At 35.3% G+C, this 21,370-nt stretch overlaps 1 pseudogene; it reads left to right on the top strand.

The window, feature by feature from the left end:
* Positions 1–21,370, top strand: part of LOC108301809 — a 108,843-nt pseudogene that overhangs the window by 39,603 nt on the left and 47,870 nt on the right.

Below are 21,370 nucleotides of genomic sequence, written 5' to 3'. Positions count from 1 at the left end.
ATTTTGTTGATTTTAAAGATCCACATGTATACTGGATGATTAAATTTATTTTAAGTTCTACATTTAGTGTTTCAAGAGGTTCACTTAATTGCCTTTTTGCCTATGTATATTATGTAGTCTATTTCCAACTGTTTTTTAAAAAATGACATTAAAAGAATAGTTTATGTAGCGAAACATTAGTGGATGTTAATTGTCTCCCCACCTATATTTATGGGTGTTAGCACAACTGCTTTGCTAGTTGCAAAGCTGTATTATCAGAGTAAAAGTGTATTTGTAAACTGTATAGGAACTAAAAATTAGGAATAAAACCATTTTCTTATATTAAAAAAAAGAGAAAGCTTATTTGTGATTAAAACAATCACAATGGTTGAGGCCTTGGGAATCAGAAGTTGACCATAAACAGTCATAAGAAAACTTTCTGGGATGATGGAATTATCTTGATAAGATTGTGAGTTACAAGTATAAGTGTATTATCAAAACTCATCAAACTATATACATAAAATTTGAGCATTTCACTGTATGTAATGTGTACCTTAATTTAAAACTGCATGTTATGATATGCCCTATTACAAAGTAAAACTTTCCAGAATTAATAATATTTTTATAGTTTATAGATATTTTCTTACTTGTAGAAAAAAACATGATACTATGCATGTAGATAGGAACATGTTGGCCTTTGTTTATATTGTATTCACCTATGTTAACATACTTTGTGACCTTCAACTTTTCTTGTAATTATGAGGGTTTTAAAAAAAATTCCCTGAGACTCACCTGTTTTCCTCAGACTCTCCAGTTTATGAGAAGACATTTTCAGTCAGTGATATAGGGAAGGTAATAATATTAATAACCAACATTTTTAGACTATGTGAGCATAAGACATGATTTCTTTGGGAGAATAATTGAAACACAATCATATGTACTTAACATACTTGAATACATACTGCCAGTTAACTAAACGTTTCATTATAATAGTTTGAGATTTAGGGTGTGAATTTTGGGTGAAACATCTTTTGTAAGTTACTATAGCAAAAATGTTTTTAGTGAGAATTCAGTTATGGGTAAACACTTGTATTTTGATGGACCATAAAATCTATACTTGACTGTACAAATGCAGGGAAGTACAAGAAGGAATGTCTGAAAAGTTTGTTTTGAAATTCTGATCTTATTGGCAGTCAAGTAATGCTGCTAGCTATGGTGAGGACAAAGACAAACTGTTGGATAAGAGAGAGTGAAAAGAAACTGAATTTAAATCACATCGTTTTTATGTGGATTCTGGGCCTGGAACAAGGAAGGTTGATTGAAGGTAGAGAGAAATTGGTGTTTAGTTTCATTATTTTAACTTTAGCCTAATTATTCAGATTGATAAACTCCATCATTGTGTTGGCAAGTGAAATAAGAGAAAGTAAAAATCTTCTGAATCACATAATTTAGACCTCTTCTTAGCTCTAGTTTTTTATTATTAATTTTACATAAGGCAAGTGATAGCCCTTTAATCTCTAAGACCCAGTTTTCTCACCTACAAAACAGTAGAATAATACCACAAAAGAGGTTTCTGTGTGTGAGGGAAGTAATGAGACAATGTAGCTCAAGTACCCAAGAGAATATTTATAATATATGGCAATCATTATAATTCTTTCTCATTTTGGAGAACTCATTAAAAAATAAACCACTCCACAACTAGCTATAAAAAAAGAAAGCTCTCTGTGAAACATTTTAGATTGTTTTTAGCTTAGAATAAACCCTAGGTTTCTTAAGTATAAATATAAAAGCACCAATAATCTCATTCACAGAGTGATGAATATTTATTTAGTAAATATTTGTTGACAGACTTTTAGAATATAAAGTCAGTTAGATTTAATAACAATAGATTGCATAATATATCACTATCTAAAAAGTTTTCTTATGTCTAATCTCATATAATCCTTCCAATAGCCTGACTGGTAAGCAGAGAAGAGGACTTGCTCTAGCCAAAGTGGGGGAGTTTGGAAATCATGTCACTGGAACTAGAACCTAGAGCCACGGATACATAGTGCAATGCCTCTCATTCCACTATGCAAGCAATTGGTCTACAACCTCAAGGCAAGCAGTATATCAAAATATCATAATCTACTGTTTCAGTTGGGATGTATGTAACTGAAAAAACAAACAAACATCTGACTTAACTAGGAATTTAGTGCTTATTAACAAGAGAATCATAGGTAGGGCTAGTTCTAAGTGCAGTACATTAGAACTACACCTCTGCTTTTCCTGTGGTTCTCTTGTTCTTTCCTTCTTCCTATCTTAGCTTCAACCTCAAGCTGGTAGCAGGATGGCTGCATCTGGTCTGGAAAAGACATCCAGAGGCCGAATTGGGATAATCCTTCATAAGGCCTCTTTCTCAAGTGATCCTCTCATGCTTCCTTCACAGCATTGGATCACAGAGTCACACAATTTCCTGGTAACTATAGTCACTGGGGAAAAAATTTGAATAATTGTATTCATCTACCTATTAGAGCAAGGATGGGGTCAGATTCTCTTGAAACACATGCTTCCCTTGAGGAAGGGTGTATACCTGAACAAATGCAGCATTTTTACTTTTAGGCAGTTGGGAAATAACTTCAGTAATCAGGGTTTATCTAATCTAATACCCAACTTCCCTTTGGATATGCTCCAATTAAATTTTATTTTTTCTATTTTTGTCAATGAGGTACTAAACACACTTGATTTCAGTTCTGAAGAGCCGCTGATAAGCATTAGTAGATGAGATTTCTGAGTGAGGTTGAAAAAAAATTGTGATCTGAAACCTGCTGCCAAGTAAAACACCACTTATTTGCCTATGGTTTGTAATGATTGATGGTAAGAATGAAGAAGAAAATTCCCTTTAAAAGAAAGAAATGAATAATGATGTTATATGTGGCAGGAGATGGGGCATAGAACTGCTTGAATTTCTGTTTCTGTTTTTTCATCTGAAGCTTTCTACATGTGTTTACAATTAAAGGCTATTTTCTTGGCATGCCAGGGTAACTGATAACATTCTCTAAAAATGGTTAACAATTTTTGGAAATGTGCCTATTACTATTAATGCAGTTTGACATAGGAGGGAATAGGAAGCTTTATTGCTTTTCCAAAGCTGAAATCAGGCAGAGAACACCCAGCCCTCTCAGTCAACAGCAGGGTCCCATACACATAGTTGTCTATATTAAAAAAGAGTCATTATCCTCAAAGTGAATAGTCTTCTCAGATGAGCCTCAAATCTCACTATCATTTGAACGGGAGTAGCATTGCATTCAAATATAAGTTGCTGCTAGTGGCTGTTATTTGTATAGTACTGTGCTTAAAAACTTGTGAAACAGAAATTGTGGGTTTTTATCCAGATTTTATCATGTTTCAGCTGCAAAGATGAGCAACAAATTTCCACTATCTGACTCATGATATTGAGTAGCATACTAAAAGACAAAAACAAAAACAAAAACAAAAACACTGTTTTAACAGTTTCTATCCCAAGTTGAAGAAGGTTATTATTTTCTTAGGTTCAACAAATGATAAGACCTGTTTTTTGGTCTTATAAATCATCATTAGTTATGGCAGCATTATGACTAAAACTATGTTACTATGGCACAGAATACTGTGTTAGCTACTGACTCCAAATCTACCTTTTAAATTTCATTTATAATTTACTTCCCTCCTGGAAATTTAATTTTGGTATATACCATTCCACGGGTGTTGCTTACCATTTCAAGGATGATCCTAAACCTCTAGTTCTTTCAAGCTACCAATTCCTACCCAACCATATACTCTGCATGTTATGGATTATTTTTAAGCTTTTATGAAAGGAAGAAGCAACCTTCTCTTTTTCATGATTAACCTGGCTTCCCATGCCTTTGTCTGTATTTCTCATGTCTCCTTTTCATTCTGTCCCTTCTGTACCTTCATTCTCTTCTTCTCATTGACTCTGTGCAATCTGTATTCAGATTCACCAACTCATGCAAAGAAAGGAGTGGAGAGGGAAGCAACTCCACCTCCACTTGAGACTACTGCCCTCCCAACTAACTGTATTACGTTTTCTTTTGTAGTCAAAATTTTCCATAAATTTCTTTGCAAGCATTGTCTTTACTTCCTAAAGCCTCCTATTTTCTTATAATTTCAAATTCTGGCTTCTGCATCACTTGAAAATTCTGGAGCATGCTCCAAGGCCAAAAGAATATGTCCACGCAATTTTTTAGTAGAATTTAAAGAAGATGCATTAACAAAGAGAAATGTCTACAAGGAGTCTAAAAAGCCAAGGACCAAGAATTCAACAGCAAGATTCCAACACAATTCATCAAGTAATGTCTCTGTTATTTTCCCAGATAATAGTGTAAAATTACAGAAAGATCAATCAACAGACCTTCAAACTTACCAGTGTCCTGTGAGTTTAAGTAGTATGTAATTTTCCCAAACAACTCAAAAGTGAATGACTACATTTGATTTTCTTGACCAGAAAAACCATCTTAAAACTCTACCACCCAAAACTTTCTTCCTGCAAGTAGTCAGCCAATTTTTATTTACAAACAAAATTTCTAAATAGATATTTGGTAGTGTAGCATAAAAAATATACTGTTTCGGATCATGTATGTCTATGGCTTAAAAGGTATAGAATTTAATCAAAACTATGTATCTCATATGAAATTGGAAATTTCACCAAATGTTGTCTCTCAAAAGACAATGTCTTTGGGTATTCATATAAAAGAAAACAAATAGGACAGTTGGTCCCTCCTCAAACAGGTTCTCTGGAATACAAATGTAGTGGAAATCAAGGCTTAACTGCTTATTCTAACTGCAAGATTTTCTTTCCAGACTTGAATATACTTCATTGTCCTCTGTTTGCATTCAATCTCCACTAGCTGGTAATTGTTTTATGTGATAGTCAAAAGGAAAAAAAGATGGAAAAGAGAAAGTGAAAACAAAATGAAAGAGAAAAGAAATATTTTATTTCCAAACATGCATACAGGCTTTCGTCCAACAAGGATTTTCTAGAATTTAAAGCAATGACTTCCAGATTAACTGCCTCTGACTTGAGTAGTAGCTGGTTCCATAGTTTCTGCTGCAAATATTCATTTTCTAGAGAATTGGAGAGGCAGCCTGATAAAGAATAAAGTGTCAAAACACCTACCAATAAGCTGTGAACCTTTATATTTCTTTGTCTCCATTTTCTATGAAGCAAGATCTGATTCTTTAACGTTTCATGGTTTCTAAAGATTGCACTGAAAAGGCTGTACTTTGTATGCATGGTGTACTGGAGGCTACAGCCTTAAAACATTGTGATATAGAGTAACTTTTGCAATCAGATCTTGGGTCATTTGCTAGCTGCATCTACCAGAGCAAGTCACTTAAACTCTCTGAACCTCACTTTCCTCATTTATAATGGGAGACTTGCACTTGTATTAATTAGAGGTATTATAAGGATTTAATTATATAACAAATGTTACTCCAATGGACAAAATAAATGTTCTGTAAGTGCAGTTTCCTTCACCATTGTCTCACACTATATTCATTCATTCACTTATGGTCTAAAAAGAGTTGATTTGGGACGCATTTACCAGATGCCTAGTTCTATCATGCCGTAGATTCTGGTTCTAAGGAAATATATAACTGACAAACTAGGAAACTAGAATTTTGGTCCTGTTTTTGTCCATAGCATTAAACAAATCAATAACAATTAGACAATTCAAAATCTGAGTTTGCCTTTTCACATATAATTTATAGATGATAATATCCTCCCTAATTATAAGTAAACTGATTATATAATTTTTCATTAAGCTGGAATACTTTTGAAAGTAAAAGTGAACCCCATTTATAGTTAGACCAGAACTTCGTGCTATCACTTTAACTGAGAGGTTATAATAGTACCAAATGAGAGAATGTATGTTTTCTCCATCAGGTGCAAAAACTCTAGGAATAAATTCTGTAATGGATTGAAATGCAGTCAGTTCAGAAAGTGAAAAAAACATTGGCTAACATTTCTCAAAGTGTGGATTACATCTGTACCAGTCACCTGAGGAGCTTATTAAAATGCTGATTCTTCACTATTAACCCAGAGCTAGTGAATCAGTACCTTCAGGCATGGGTCCTGGGAATATGTCATTTATTAAGTTTTTTGGATAATTCTGAGGCATTCTAAAATCTGAGTCTTTAGAATGTTTAATGTAAAAACAAGTCTCAAGCAAAAATCCACCCATCTGCTTATTGAACAAATATATTCTGAGTGTCTCCTCTCTGTGCTCAACTGTGTAATTGAAGGGTCTGTGGAGATGCCTCAGATGGTTCTGATAAAATTGGGGCAACTATATACAAGTAAGTTAACAAAAGAATATAGAAGAGGCTTGCGATGGTCTGACGGATGTAATTTTAGTTTGGAGAGAGAGACCTAGGGACATGGTTGATTTTTCTTTTCTCATGTCTTGTGCTTGCAAAAATAATCCATATGTGGAAAGCCCTTGAATTTGGATACTATGTGCTGATATCTGCTTTTACTTAGCGGTCTCAGTTGTACTCTTAACAGTGTGGTCAATGATGTAAAAACTCTTTCTTGTAGTTGCAGGAATTTCAAGGCATTAACACAAACATCCTGATTCGATTGTCTGTTTATTTGATAAAAGCTATTGAGACCTGCAACATGCAAATGTCTAGAGTCCAGAGGAAGAGACAGAAGGTAAATAGATGGGTTTCCTATAATGTATTAGAGGCATGTATACTATGTTTTAGAAGGACAAGGGTGAAGTCACTAACTCTACTTAGGGATCTGGAGATATTTTTCACACACACAAAAGATGACACTTGGATTAGAACTTAAAAGGACGAGTTAGACTTCACACATAAATGGAAAGAGAAGGATGTTCATGGTAGACATAATAGCAGATACAGACCTGGAAATACAAAGCAGTATAATTTTTACTTACACTACAACACAGCTTTGCAAAAACCACCTAGCTTCTTTATTTTCTATAACAAGCTGATAACCATGACCACTGGACAATGAAAGAGTAGTCAAAAAATATTACCAATTAACATAATTAGTTTCTTCTAAATAGTTTCTAAAACTTTAAGCATCCTCTAGTCGATAAATAATCAAAAGTTACAAGTTCAATTCCATCACTGAGCCATTTCTCTCCTCCCAGCCTCCTAGAGATGGTGGCTGAGTGTAGAGGAGGCTTATGAACTGAATGGCAATGGGTGAGAGGCACTTGGGTGGTCTTCATGGTGAATTCTACATCAGGGCAGGTCTGGTCCTTGTAGATTCTCATTCATTACTGTTATCAATTGAGGTATGGGGGTCTATACCATCACTGCACCTCCTCTGTGGTAACAGCAGTTGGTTTTATCAGGACCCAGTGGTCCTCCTTAATAACTTTGTTCTTACTGGCAATGTGGATATCCCTTGATTTCTGGCTTTCACTGTTCTTTATTGCTGAACCAGACAGCCTACCCTAAAGCTTTCAGCAAAAAGGGTGCCATTTAGCTCCACTTCAGTGAATTCTTCTGCAAAGAGTTCTAATACTATATCTCCTTGGAAAATTGCTTAAACTCTACATGCCTCAATTTTACTTGTTAAATGGGCATAATGATAGTACTGTCCTCACAGTATAGTTACACAGATAAATAGACTGCACTTAGAAGGGTGCACGGCATATTGCAGTTAATACACATTTGCTACTGCTTTTACTTCTTCATTCTCTCTCATTGCCCCCTTTCTCTTTTGTGCACATGGCATCCTGGGAGCCAGGAGCATGGCTTCAGGCTCACCTATAGCTGCATCTTTTTGCTACAACTACTATATCTACCAGATCTGCATGTAATCACCCTGCATGGCATTCTTCTGATACTTTTGACTTTCTCCTCAACGTAACAATCCCTCTTTCTTGTGATTTTGCTTTAGAGAAGAGAAGCAAAGTCACATGGAGAGCTGCCTGCCTCTCCCTCTTGGTTTCTTCTTCCAATAAACCCAGGGCCAGAATACATAATCTGTTCTTCCTTTCCATCTTGAAAAGTTATTTCCCTACACCATCACTTGAGACCTCTGCATGGCTTGGAGTAAAATATTCAAAATCTCCAGAACCGGCTCTTGAAGTTAACATAGGCTTAAATAAGTTTTTTTAAAAACAACAACAACAACAACAACAACAATGTTTTTATCCCAAAACTTGCCTTTCAGAACCATTGCCTTACCATAAACTACCAAATTCTATTTCGAATGTCAAAAGCTGCACACTGATTACATCTCTTTATCTTCTTGAATCCCTTTTAAGACAAATAATGCCTCTTGAAGAATAGTGAGAAAATCATACACAATGAAATATAAACCAAAAAAGCACAAGTATATATTTTCAAAAATATTATTCCTATGTTCTGCATAAGTATTAAAGGGTTTGATGTGTTCACAAGCAGGAAAGTGATTAATTGGGTGTTAGAAGTGTATAATTGATATGTTTGTATGTGAGAATTGGGGAGGGGAGGTGTTAGGGTAGAAAAGAAAGTGAATAAGAAGGGGTTACTGATGAGGAGCAAAATGCCAGTTTCAGCCAAATTGAGAAGAATACTGCCGTGCTAAGAAAATTTTCTTTCAGGGGAAGCAACACTAAGTGTTAAGTAGGCTATACATTTTAAGCATATTTCATGTTTTAGAAAACTAAAGCTCTTAGATATTGAGCTTTTCCCATACATTATCACTGTAATTGTTATAGCTACAATGAAAATTCAGTTCTACTGATTTATGATCTATCTTATCATATTTTTTAAATTCAGGCAATTTCTTTCTAAAAGTTATAAACTGGCATTTTCACTTTTGAGATAAATGGGACAAATCATATAGACAATTACTTAAATCAAAAACATTTCATTGCCTCTGAAATTCCAATGCCTCCAGCAAAGCAAACCCCCAAGACCATGTTCAATAAGATCCTCTGATATATTTATTGCTTGTCTGTTACTTCCTGTCTTATTTGTTTTCACAGCTGGTAAAGACTCAGTAATTTTAACTATGATGATCTCAACTTGCACTTTTGTAGAGTCTAGATAATGTTATTTTTTTTTACCTATATAATTTCTGAAAAGAAAAGTATACTTTTTAAGTTTCTGCTGGATTAACTGCAAATCTTTGGTGGAGATCTCTACGAATATATACTTTTACACCATGGTGTCATTTAATAAAGACCTAAGAGATACAAGAACAAGTTGCTCTAGACACATTTTTTTTTAGACTAACATGGATCTGTCTGAAATATTATTTAGAATCATCTTAGAGAAGTCTATTTGCTAATATTACATGGGAGAAAATAAAGTCTTGCAATTAAATGATTACATTTGATTCTGCAAACATCCAATACAATAATTCACGACAGAAAGTAATTCCTTATATAAATAATTCTGTTGCTGGTTTCATTGACAGTCCAAATATTTCATTAATTCAAACAAATATTTATTGAGTATCTATTGTTCTTGCCACTGGGGATGCGCAGATGAATGGGGCAAACAGTTTTTGTCACCCTGGACCTTACAATTGTAACAAAAGTTAGAAGGAAAAATACAATACTTAAGAGAATCTCTAATGAATAAATCTTAACTGATATGAGATATCAGGTAAGACTTTCACAAAGAAGTGATCTTTAAGCAAAAACATAAATTAAGTAGAATTTATCGAGGTGACTAGTTAGAGAGAGAGAGATTCCTATAGAGAAAGAGAGAGATATATACCCAGGAAAACAAAATAGCATATGCAAAAGTTCTGCTTGGGGATAAGAGGAATTTAGGGAATTCAAGAAATAAAAACGTTGGAATGGCAGATGCATAGTAAGAAGGAAGACAGAGCCCAATTATGCAGAGATTTATATACTAACTTAAGTATTTTGAAATTTAAGAGGAGGAGAATAAGACTGAGAATTTAAACAGAATGACATCATGGTTGAGTTTTATTTTTAGATTACATCAGATTACAGCCATGCTGAATGCAGCTTCAGGAAGACACCATTCACATTCACCATTCATGAGAGGTCATGTGTCAGATAATATGTGGAGAAAGGATTGGAGGTGATGAGAGTGAAACCAGGACTATCATAGAAAGAAAATACATTGGTCTAAGCAAGATATAACAATGGCTTGCATTTAGATGGTAGAGAATTAATGAAGAGAAATGGATACATTTGTAAAATATTAAGGAGGTAGACTTCATAGTATACAATGTGTGGTTGGATATGGGAGATGATTTACAGAAAACAATATAGTGATTCATTGCTTCTTGGGTGGTTAGTTGTGGATGCCATTTTGGGAGAAGGAGCAAGCTGAAGGCTGAGGGCAGGCGGTGGTGGTGCGATGGGAGCATCATAACTTCTGCTTGGGGCATGGTAGTCTTGAAGTGCCCGTGAAATATATGGTGGAGATTTATAATAGAATGCATAATATTTTGTTCTAGAGCTTGGAAGATAAATTTGAGCTAGAGATATAAAGTTGGGAAAAACCACTACATAGATGGAATTAAACACATAGAAATGGTAAAAATCAATAAGAACAAGTAAAAAGAGAAGAAAAGAGAGGTATGTGTGAAGCCACCAGGACTCCTACAGTTAAAAGCCTAACAGAGGAAAAGCAATCAGGGAGGTGGAAACAAGACTATGAGGGTGTAATAGAGTCAAGGAAATCAAATCTTTTAAAGCAAGGTGATTTTGTAGCTTGGTATAAGGCTGCTGAAGGCTAGTAAAAGTGTTCTTTACATCCTGTGGTGTGGAAAACCTTTTCCACAGGTATATCTAGGAAAGCAGCTATATTGAACTGAAATGAGGAATGAACAGAGTATGAGGATGTAGGAATGACAAGAAGTTTGACTGTGAATTGAGTATACAGAAGCAAACTAGAAAGGAATATGGGGTCCAAAGATTTAAAAGTGGATGGGAACTATCTAGTACAGAGGAAGGGTTTTCACATACATGAGTGGTACAAGAATATCTGGATGTGAGAAATAGGAAGAAAAGAGATTCTGAGCCCACCCAGGAATTTGGTGTTATGAAGAAGAAAAAATAATTCCTCTACTGGGTTAGAAATAAGATATTGGTGGAGAGATAAGTATGTTTGTAGATTTGGACATCATAATTTGTATTGGTAATTGTTGAGTGCCCCCATTAATGGTTTCTGCTTTCTCTGCACAATGTAAATTAAAGAGTTAAAGCAGAAAAAAATGGTGTCAGGGATTCAAGAGAGCAAAGGACAGCTTGAATGCTTTGCGTGGAGACAGGGAGATAGTTGACTAGGACACACTGCATTGCCAATTTAAATTGGACACCAAAAGTTAAAATAGCTAGAATTATCTTAATGAAAACAGAAAAGCAGAACCTAAACTTCTCAGGCTTCCTGAAGATCCTGAATATTGTTCTACTGTGCATTAAGTACACAGGGCCTGGTGTGTGTCTGTGATAGGAGGAGAGGAGGTGTGCACATGTATTTATGTTATGAAAACAGACCCTGGAAAGTGCAACTCTAACTCAAGGTGATCCAGTTAACTTTAAGTTTCCATATTGGAATAGTGATATTAATTAGCCAGCTCTTGAAATTATCCTGCGAGAATGATTTGTGATTGTACCCTGTTAGTAGAACTGGGGTCCAAAATAAATGAAAGGGTTCTGGGCTTCTCACAACAACAAAATTGGTTTCTTGAACATTTTCAGAAAGATCATTGCAAGATAAAATTATTATTTTGAGATCAGATAACTCAAGTTTTCACTCAAACCCATTTGTTTGTAATTGTGGGAAAAAAATTAACAGTATAGAGTCACTAAAAAATCACCATCTGGTAATGTAGTGAGTGACATGGCAAGTTAAGCTATATGTCACCTTACAGCTCAGAGATAACCCCTATTTTGTGAGTCAATAATTATTTTTCAAAAATGGTAGTGAAGAAGATACTGATGATAATGATGCTCTATAATTCCAAATTCATCAGAATTATTCATTCTTTCCTCTGAATTTACCCAAAGTATTAATTTTAACCTTGTTTAATATATTATTTCATCTGCCCTGTACTATAATTGGTTATTTGTATGTCTTAGTCTTACACTGCATTTTTTCCTGGACTTGAATGACAAGTGTGACAAATGACTGTTTCTACTTGGTTTCTGAAATAATGTCCTACTCAATAATAAAACTTATTAAATTATTCATTAAGCAATTATTATTTATTTTCTGCTGTATGCCAGATATTATGCCACACACTGACTAAACAGTGGCGAAGCAAAACAGATACATTTCCTGTTCTCACATAACAGTCTATTGGGGAAATAGGCATTAAACAAATAGATGCAGAACTGAATACACAATCAAAAATTTAGATGGATTACTGAGGAAAAGAACCACATGCTTTGAAAGAGAAAAAGTGAATTAATTTTATGATGACTAAAAACACTGAAGAAGTAATAAGTAAGCCAGGGTTTCTCAACCCTGGAATTATTGACATTTTGAGATGGGCAGTTCTTTGCTATAGGGCGGTGTTCCATACATTATAGAATGCTGAACAGTTTCCTGACCTCTACCTACTAGATCCCAGTAAGTAGCACTATCCCAGTTGTAACAAACAAAAATGTATCTTCACACTCTGCTTTTCTGAGAAGTCCATTCACATACTTTATCTATCTACCTACCTTTGACTTAAGTTTTCAAATATTGTTTCTTCCAAGCTATAGCCTGAGATCAATATAGAATCACACTTACGAAATTTCTTCTTCTGTGAAGCAGGAACAAGTAAGTGTTCTGCTTGATGTTTTGCCTAATTGGAGAATTTTCCTTTCCTGCAGTTTTTTTTCAATGTAAAAAAAAAAAACATGTAATAGACTATTTTTAGAGAAGTTGTAAGTTTACAGAAAATCTAGGTAGACAGTGCAGATAATTCCCATATATCCCTGTATTGCTCAGCTAGGACTACCACACACAAAAAAATACCACAGGCTGGGTGGCTTAAAAAACACAAATTTGTTTTCTAGTGAGGCCTGTTTTCCTGACAAACAGATGGCTGCCTTCTCTCTCTGTCTTTGCATGGACTTGCCTCTGTACACTTGAAGGGGAGACAGCAAGCCCTGACAATATATTCCTCTACTCAGAAGGCACCAGTCCTGTTGGACTAGGGCTTCATCCTTATACCCTCTTTAACCTTAATTACCTCCCTAAAGCCTTGGAAGGCAACTTGGTGTTGGTGAGGAGCCCTCCAGAGTGTTGGCCTTCTCTCTCTCTGCTCTTTGTGGTATGAGGACACCTCCAGAGCTGCTGCTGTTCACTGAACTGCACTCACACATGAGAGTGCAGACTCTGAAGATGGACTGAAACCTTCAGAACAGAATCTTTCATTTGGTATGTGTTACAAGCAACCTTGAGGAAGAAGGGCATGTGTACACACAGGCACTTGTATACCCATTGGAGATAGGCACAGTGAAGACCAATATTTCAAGGGTCTGGCATAGCAGCTGATTTTTAAAAAAAACTTTGCATTTCCACAGAGTCCCAAAACCCTGCATGTGTCTTAGTGGCTGCCCATGCTCTGGCTGACTGGGGCAAGCCAAGCCATTTTCTATGCCAGATGCTAGGAGTAAGTCAAAGCTCCTGCAAGAATGGGAAGATAGATAGCAAGGATCCCTGATAACATCAGGCACTGGCGGCGATTTGTCCTTCCGCTGGGCATAGTGTTTCTATCAGACAATTGAAGGTCACCTGGGTTTTGTTCTTAGGGAGGGAAACTAGCAAGCAAACATTCATTCCTGACTAGATGCTAACTTAACTACTGCACTGAATTCTCCTTTAACCCTGTATTAATCAGTGTTAACCTCATTTTACAGAAGAGGAACTTGAAGCTTAGTCTGAAAAGCCTAGGTATTTTCTGGTACAAAGTAATCTAGAACTTGGAAGTCAGGCAGCCTAGACTTCAGAAGACTGGTGATTTTCACCCTACATGCAAGATATAGAAATATGAAAAAGAAAAGAGTTTGGGGATAAACAGATGTTATTTCAAGTCCTGGCTCTACAGCCTTACCCTCTGTGTGACTTTCAGTAATTGAAAGGAACTCTCTGAGATTCAGATAAAAATTGTAACACCAGAAATAGAAATAAGGTATTGATGCCTGCTTCACAGTGATTCATAAGAAATAAACGAGGGAATGCATCAAAAATTCTTACCTCTCCATTAATATGTGACAGGAAGTTATTATTAATACTTTCCATGGATTTTAATAATGAAACAGCATGAGGAAGTGTGGACTGGGTGTCATTAGGAAGGAGATGAAGAAAAAACTGGGTTGAGGATCTATTCTTATTGGAATGTTTTAGGAGAGCAGTACAGAAGGAAGGTGAATTGAAAAGGTTTTTATTTATTTATTTATTTATTTATTTATTTAAATAACTGTAAAAGACAGGTGGAAAGAAAGATGAAGATGGGAAAACTATTGTTTCTAGAGATACTAGACCAAAAAAACACCCCAACTTCACACTTTAGAAATGTTATTTAAATTTATTTTGGTTACATACTTATAAATACCTTTAAAATTAACTTACTCCGGTGGCACACGCCTGTAGTTGCTGCTGAGGCAGGGGAATCACTTGAGCCCAGGAATTCAAGTCTGCAGTGCACTATAACACTATAATCATACCCTTAAATAGCCACTGCATTCCAACCTAGGCAAAAAAAAAAGTTTGCTTGTTGCTTGGTTAGCATAGCAAATACGAAGGTTGTTTGAATGTAAAGAAAACAAATATCTTGAAAAAATATGTCTGGATTGAAATTGCATTGAATGTATGTTTCTGTTTAATTGCCATGTTTTAGATGTTGTGTTTTCCCTTCCATAAATGTAATATATATTTCATTTTAATCATGTCTTCTCTTATGTTCTTCAACAAAAAGTTTTATAATGTCTTATGTAACAAAATTGCAGGTTTATTAGGTTTATTTCTAGTAATGCTAGTAATTTTTGTTGCTAGTATGATTGAGATCATTTTTCTTTTCTTTTTAAAAATAATTTTAACTTTTCTTTTAGATTCGGGGGTCCATGTACAGGTTTGTTACCTTGGTATATTGTGCGATGCTGAGGTTTGGGTAATGAGCATAGTATTCAACAATTTTTCAACCCTTGTTCCCAATATCTCCCCAGCCCAGCCCCTTATGCCATCATTCTACTTTCTACTTCAAAGTAGACAGGAGAAATAAGTTCAAGAGATTCATTGTATAATTTGATGATTATAGTTAACAACAATATATTATACTCTTGAAAATTAGTAACATAGATTTTATGTGTTCTCACCACAAAAAAATAAGTATATGAGGTAATACATGTGTTCATTAGCTCAATTTAGCCATTCTACAATGTATACATATTTCCAAACATATTGTGCATAAGTATATAATTTTTTTTCATAAAGTTAATTAATTATATAAAAATTAATGACATTAAAAATGAAGAAAATCAATGAAACCAAAAGCTGGTTATTTATTAAAACCTGACATGTTTATAGCTAGGGTAATTAAGCATGAAAAAAAGGAGAGAAAGAAAAAATTATCAATATAAGAATGATAGATACAGACATTAAAATGATAGTAAGAATATTAAGAACAACTCTATAACTATAAATTCAAAATTGAAAACTGCATACTGCCAAAAATTCACTCAAGGAGAAATAGATAACCCGATTAAATTATTAGTTAATAACTTTTTTAAAAAAAATGTGCCAGGCCCAGATGGTTTCACTGGTAGATTTTTCCAAACATTAAAGGACAAAAGGACAATATAATACCAATTCTATGCAATCTCTTTCAAAAATACAAAAAAAAGGGAAATATTTGCCAATCAGTTTTATTAGATCAGGTATCCTAATATCAAAATCAGACTAAAGCATTACAACAAAAGAAAACTAAAAGACCAATATCACTCATGAACATAGAAGCAAAGATCCTTAACAAAATATTTGAAATAAAATCCTGTAATATACAAACAGTATAATATATCACAGCAAAATGGGGTTTATCCTAGGAATACAAGGCTAGTTCAACATTTATAAATAAATAATGTATTATCATATCAAAAAACACAAGAAATTATTTGACAAGCTTCAAAACTCATTCATGACAATAAAAAAACCCTCAAACTTGAAGTAAAGTGCAATTTTACCTTACCTACATACCTAACAAGGAATATATATGGAAAACTAATAGCTACTATCATACTTAATGCCAAGAGACTGAATACTTTATCTTTAAAATCAGACCACAAGACATGAACATCTTTTCTCACTGCTCATATTCAGCATTATACCGAAGTCCTACCTAGCTCAATAAGGTTTAAAAAAAAAAAAAAAAAGAATAGTTACACATATTACAAATAAATAAACTCTCTTTGTTGGCAGATGACATGATAATCTATGTTGATTTCACTAAAAAGTAGAAAGACTGGGTTATTGGTTTAAATTTGATAAACAAATAGTATGTCATAGTCCTAGTGTTTCTGAATAAACCAGAAGTCAGACATATGCTATTAGCAAAAGAAAAATGTTTGCTTAGTGTGAAAAGAGTGTGTTTACAAAGAATATCTGGAAGAAAAAAATCAAATCCTCACTTCTCAGAATGGATATCAAGGTCTGTGGTCTTTAAACAGGTGCTAAACTTCTTTGTACTCTGTGTTTCTCTCCAAAAATATTTTGTAGCACTTTTGATTTATGCATTGTTTAGAGCAATAATATTATCTGCAATATGCTTGGTGAGAAACAGCTGCTTCTCCAGTAGATGACATTATCCTTAGCTATTGAACGAACATTAATTCCCAGAACATAAATAAGAATACCTAAACAATAGCTACATCCACACAATCGGCAATAAAAATGAAGGAAAGCAGTGATCATCTTTTTCAAAAGTTAATCTTTTTTGATGAAAAATTCCAGAAAAGCCATTCCACAAGCAAAATCCCAAAACTTTAGCAGAGAAAGGCCCTTTCCAACACCTCACAAAATTGCTTTCCAAAATGTCTTTAATCAAAGCCAAGTACTAAAGTTATGCAAACACAGGGAAACACTCTGGGCTGACTTACACCTACAGTTTCTGCTTCCTCTTGAAACTGGAAGTTCTTTCCCCCCTTACAATTTCTAGCTTCTCAAATGGAATAGCACAATACTTGGTATTTGTTTATTTTAGGAAATGTTAAGTAAATTTTACAAAATGCTAGTAAAATTTTACAAAACCAAAGAGATGGCAGCTTCCCAATTTTAGGTGCTAAGCTAAACACACTGGGGGATAAAACATCCACATCCTTGCTGAGGAAAAAATGGTCAGAGTGGTCAGGCTTATTGCATAAGCTGGTCATGTGATGCCCACACAGCTTTTTGGTCTTCTTATTATTGTTACTGGTCTGCAATTGGAGATAGGTCAGGGGAGAGGGGTGGGAAAAGACTTGTCTCTCTCACACACAGAGCCCTGGGGAAGAAGCAATCAGAATCATATAAAAAATAAAGAGACAAAAAGGAGAAGGGGTGTGTACTGTTAATTATGGAACCCCTATTGAGATAACTCATCAGTGCTCATCATCTACTAGCACAAAGCCTCACAGCCTTAACCATCATATATCCACGTGGTAGTTCCTTTGCCTGCCAGGATACGCACTCGAACTCCACACTCTATTCCTTTCTCCCCATATCTAGTCATCCTTAGTGCCTCACTAATCTTAACTCTTCCATTCACTAAAATTCCCCACCTCCTCTACTTTCCTCAGCTAGACTTGCTTTCTAGCCTAATTTTTAGAATTCTCCTCTCTCAAATGCCTGTTGCTGAGAAGGGAGATGATAATCTTAGTTTTGGAGGAAGGACAGGTGGAAAAAGTCACTGAAATGTTGCAGTCTCTTGGTGGCAGATTATTTTTTCTTTCTTTCCTTTTGATAGTTACTTAAATTTTTAAAAAAATATGTATATTGTTAAGACCTTTATTATGCTCAAATAGTTTATTTTGTTATGTTTTGTTTTTGTTCTAATGAGGAAGTTTATTATATTGTAACGTTAACTTTCATTATATTATTCCAATTTGGGAAATAATTTGTGTGTTTGTTTTCCTGGCTTGTTTGCTGTAATTTGTAGGAAATGTGTCATTCCCTCATATGTCAATTAATTAAATATCCCTGTACATTTGTACATGGTAAAATAATTACTAAATAAAGCAAATGTTGAAATGTCACACCCATTGGAAATATAGCACTAATAATATGTCATACTGATAATTCTTTTCCATACCTTCACTGGATAATTCAGTTCATGCCAACAGCATTATTTAAGACAATAATTCAACATCAGAAAATCAAAGAAAGAACCAAAGCAATGACAGTAAATGCTTGGTAATGATTAGTGACTCCTTGCCAGCACACAGATTTCCTCATCAGTATAATTCTTGTTTAGAATGGACCCTCTTCCAAGTTATTAGGATTTCTCAGTGATATTCAAATTGAGTAACAAAAGAGATTGGCCCAGTTTATCCTCTGTTTTTATCACTGCAAGCCTAGACACAGTGATTAATCCAGAAATAGCAATTATTTCCTATTTTCTCTAAAAATAACACTTAGAAGCTGGGCAACTCAGCTCTGAGACGCAGATTGTGCAATTTGACATCTGATGATTGTAATGTCTGCTGACCTCAAACTGCATTATATGAATTAAACAATGATCATGCATACAAAAGAAAGCAAAAATCATGAGGAATATTATAGTATAAAAATCATTTATGTTATTTTCTTAGTTTCCACAGAAATACCTATGTACCTTAACTCTGCTTATAATAGTTTTGCCATACAGACTCCATGTTTGGGTCTCCTTCCAAGAACACTCCCTTCATTGAAGCCATCTTTCTCTCTCCTGGATATCCCCTCTGGAGTCCCCTTCCACACTCTCTCGTGGAAGCCTGTCTCCCCCTCCTGAACTCCATGTCTCTCTATTCCCTTCCACTCAGGGTGGAAGCTGCTTTCCTCTCCTGTATTCCATCTTTCTGGATTCTCTCACTCAGTGTGAGAGTTAGCTGTTTCTTTCTCTCTCCTTCTCCGGTTTCTCTCTCTCTCTCTAAATAAATCACTTTCTACAAACAAACAAACAAACAAACAAAAATAATAATAGTTTTGCCATAAAGTGAAATTTCTTTTCATCCCATACAATACCTCAATCTTTTCCATTATAGCTTTCTCGTCATCACTCTTTGGAAGTTATTTTGCCCAAACACTATGTAACATTCATGCACAATTTATCTTAATTTTTTTCAGTCTTTACATTTTAATATTTAATCCAGCTACAATTTTGTTATAAAGTGTGTAACTTAGTTATCTAAAACATCTTTCCCTGACAAATAATTACTCAGTTGTCTTTTGAAATGGAATGGCCAAAATTGCTATCACCATTTTACAGATGAGTGACAGTAACTCAAGGTGCTGAAGTGATCGACAGTGGTGTGGAAGCCAGCTCAAACCTGCTCTCCAGAGCCAATTGCAGGTAGCATTTCTGAACTCCACCAACAAATTGGATTTAACAGAAATAACCCATGAAGATCAGCAAACACTAAAAACTTTCACCTTTCCTTCCTCCCGCCTGTTCTCTCTCTCCCTCTTTATCTCTCCCTCGCTTCCCCCTTCCTTCCTTTCCTTTTCCTTTCTTTCTTTCTCTCTCACCCCATTTCTCCCCCTTCCTTCCTCCTCTTTCTCTGTCTTTTGGTTCCCACCCTCCCTTTCTTTGTTCCTTCCTTCTTTCATTCCTCTCTCCTCGTTTCCTTCCTCCCTTCCCTCCTTTTCCTATGTTTAAAGAGCTTTGCAAGTGCTCTTTAGTGCACCTGTGTTGACCTGATTTTGCTGTTCTCTACTATGTGGTTTGGGATGTGGTTTTAAAATCAATACCACCACAACTTATTCAGGCATGATGATCTCTCCTATTTTACTTGAGTAATCATTATGACTTCCTGGAGGACTGGGGAGTGCTTCTTTGGGGCCACAGGTGGCAGGTGGGTAATACTTTAGAGGAGGTATTGTCAACTGTTTGTGAGAAGAGAGACTTGCTGTCTGAAACTTAGTAAGTTGTTGCCTACAGGTCAGTAGCAAGGCCAGGAATATGACCTTGGATTTAAGATTTTCTGTCTTTTCAATAGAAACAATATGCTGACCATTTCTTTCACTTCCTAATCCTTCGTCACATAGTCTCCCTTCAGAAGGCTATCTCAACCACAACTGACGTTGATTGCAAAAATTTTAAAAATTCTGATTAATTTTTCTCACTGGTCTGACACTAAGGGACTGCTTGTTTGACCTCACTCAGCCTAGTTGAGCTTACATATTGATGTTTATACTCTATTAGACAAGGGAATGGGTTAATAGAACAAAACAGTTCTGGTTAGTTAGTTCTATTAACCAGTCCCCTTGTCCAATAGAGTCAAATAATTCTGAATCACTGTTGTCCATTATCAACCTGGCCACTACTCCAGTATGACCAACTTTTGCAAAGTATATATATACATATATATGTGTGTGTGTGTTTGTGTGTGTATTTATATGTAAATATATATTTAAAAGTATATATATACATATATATGTGTGTGTGTGTTTGTATGTGTATTTATATGTAAATATATATTTTAAAGTATATATATACATATATGTATATATGTACGTATTTGAGACAGCGTCTTTCTTGGTTGCCCAGGAGTATTTCTCAGTTGCTCAGGGGTATAGTGGTGTTATCACAGCTCACTGCAGCCTGAACCTCCAGGCTCAAGCGATCCTCCCACCTCAGCCTCCCTCCTGGGTAGCTGGGATTACAGATGTGTACCATCACACCCTGGCTAATTTTTAGTAACAACAGTCTATGTTAGCCAGGCTGGTCATGAAGTTCTGAGCTCCAGCAATATTCCCACCTTGATCTCCCAAATGCTAGGATTACAGCCCTGAGCCACCATGCCTGGCCAAAAAGCAATCTATAATTGTTACAGCTTATCCTGTGAGGTGTAAATTTGACTTGGAGGTGGGGAAGGAGTGTCTCTGACAATACATCACATTTTCCTTTGTGTAAACCCACAGCTTCTTGCACAAGAGCTTGCATATAGCAGGAGTTCAAGAAATATTTGTGAATTGGATGAATGTACAAATGAATGACAGTAACAAGACTACATTTGACAAAGGAGGAGAAGACTGGGCAATGAGGATCCAGGGGACACTTGGTACAGATAAATCTTTGAGACGGGAGAAAGGAAAGGCTGAAAGTGATGAGAATATAGGAAGCCAGGTGTGAGCAGAGGACAGAATCCAAAGAGTTGCAAACAGTGAAGGTGTGTAAGTGCATACATTTCACAGGGCTGACCTCTTTAAAGTGGTATATTTTGAGGTTTTCCCTTGT

Source organism: Cebus imitator, unplaced genomic scaffold, assembly GCF_001604975.1.
Source record: "Cebus imitator isolate Cc_AM_T3 unplaced genomic scaffold, Cebus_imitator-1.0 Scaffold37, whole genome shotgun sequence".
Lineage (NCBI taxonomy): Eukaryota > Metazoa > Chordata > Mammalia > Primates > Cebidae > Cebus > Cebus imitator.
This window is presented reverse-complemented; position numbering and strand designations above follow the sequence as displayed.